Raw genomic sequence first — 2,212 nt, 5'->3', positions numbered from 1 at the left:
TAGTGGTGGTTGTCCATTGTTTTCTGGGCTGGTATTTATGGGGTTTAATTCAGTTGCAGTGGGTTTGGTTTGGTTTTTTTTTTTTTTTAATTGCTGCCAAGCTGTGTTATCAGGAATAAACCATATCTGTAAACAGCAGAAATTCCATTAAAAAAAAAAAAAGGGAAAAAAAGAAATTCAAAATAGAAAAAAAAAAAAAAGTAAAGAAATAAAAATCATTTTCTTACCATGATTTGTCAGTCCCTGTGTTTTCCACATGCAGGCACCAAGGATGGGATATTGGGAAGAAATTCTTCCCTGGGAGGGTGGGGTTAGAATTCCCAGAGCAGCTGTGGCTGCCCCATCCCTAGAAGAGTCCGAGGCCAGGTTGGACAGGGCTTGGAGCACCCTGGGATGGTGTCAGGGGCTGGAGCTGGATGATCCTTAGGCTCTCTTCCAACCCAAACCATTCCAGGATTCTGTGATTCCGTGCTCAGAGCTGGATGGGGCTTGGCCTCTCCTCTTGCTCTTTGTGTAGGATCAGCTGGAATTGGGAAGGAAGGAAGGAAGGACAATCCTGTTCTTTCTCTCTCCACATCCCACTCAGCCACATCCAGCTCTCCTGGGATGAGGGAGAGGAGCTGTTGCTCCCACTTCTGCTGCTCCTTCCTTCCATCTTCCACCTCTTGCTCCGTTTGTTTTTGGGGCTCTGTTGTTTCCGAGGTTTTCTCCTGCCAGCCCCGTGCAGGGACTCCAAGGAGGGGTCGGTGCTTGCAGCAGGAGCTGGATTCTGTCCCAGACTCCTCTGCCAGCTGCTCCTGCCACACTTCCAGAGCTCTCAGCATTCCTGGTCCCTCACACCTGGAGCCAGACACTTCCCAAAGTGTCCCTTCCCCACGGCCGGAGCAGAGGAGCAAATGCCTGCCCTGAGGTTTTCCATATCTTACCTCCATCAGGACTGGTTTTTCTGGTTTTTACTTCTCAAATCCATTGGGAATGTTCCCACTAGGGATGTTCTTGGTGTTGTTGATCCCAGAAGTCAGCCTGCATGAAGGAGTTGGAATTCCAGGGAGATCCCACCGAGTGTTGCCTCTCCCTTGATCCTGCATTCGGGGCTGAGCGTTAAAAACAGAACAGAAACTTTCCAGGGAATAAATCAGCTCAGCCTGAGCAGTGCTGGTTGAACAGCAGCAGAATCTGGAGTAAAACAAGCTTTAATCTCACGGCAAAGGCACATCCCAGGGATAATCCAGTGGAATGGCAGGAAGGAGGCAGAGCCCTGGGATCCAAAGGAGGCCGGGAGCTCTGTGGAGCAGCAGCTTGGCTCTAAGGCGATTATCCCACAGGGGAAGATGGATTGATTTGTTTTTATGAACACATCCAACAGTTTGCATCCATCTCTGGGAGTTTTATAATCCCTGCCAAGGCTGGGGAGGGAGGGAGAGAGGGAAAAAGGGAAGGAGAGGAGGGAGGGTCTGTTCCAATCTGAGAACTTTGACGAAGATTGAAAGTGATGGTGCTGGGGTGACACTTGGTGTCTCCTGGCTTTGACTCCTGCTTTGTGGTGACACTTCCAGCCCTTCCTGCTTTGTGGTGACACTTCCAGCCCTTCCTGCTTTGTGGTGACACTTCCAGCCCCTCCTGCTGCTCCCAGCTCTCTGTATCTCCCACGTAGGTGAGTATAAATTCATTTATTCTCTCGGCGTTCTCGGTGTTTGTACAAACTGAGGTGATCAGATACTGCTCAAGGACAAGTTTCTTATCTCCCTAAATCCTTGAAACTTTGGCTGACTTCTCCAGGATGAATTCTTGCTCACTTTGGGGTGGGGGAATTCTGAGTCATGCAGCTGCTGTCCCGATAGAGGCAGGAATAGGGAAGGTGTCCTTCAATCCACATCTTTGCTGTGACCTAAGGAATTATTTTTCCAGCCCAACTCTCTTGGCAGAGCTGGTGCAAACCAGGTTCTGTTTGCAGGGTGGCAATTCCTGTTTCATGTCCCTGGTGGTGCCTTTGGAGCCTTCCCATGCTCACTTTTTCTCAGGATCACCCTGGAGCTCACCCAGCTCGTGGCTCTTGTGCCTCAACTCCTGGAAATCTTCCTTTGCCTTGAATAGGGGCCTGAGGCTCAGCTGTGTCTCTATTTTTCTTTTTGATAAATCTTGGGAAGGATACCTTCAAAGGATCCTTAATATGCTGCTCTCTTCCCGTTTTCCCCACGGAGCCAGGCAGCAG

Source organism: Pyrgilauda ruficollis, unplaced genomic scaffold (assembly GCF_017590135.1).
Source record: "Pyrgilauda ruficollis isolate IOZ18807 unplaced genomic scaffold, ASM1759013v1 scaffold9, whole genome shotgun sequence".
Taxonomy (NCBI): Eukaryota; Metazoa; Chordata; class Aves; order Passeriformes; family Passeridae; genus Pyrgilauda; species Pyrgilauda ruficollis.
The sequence above is the reverse complement of the archived record's forward strand: the minus strand, read 5'-3'. Positions refer to the sequence as shown.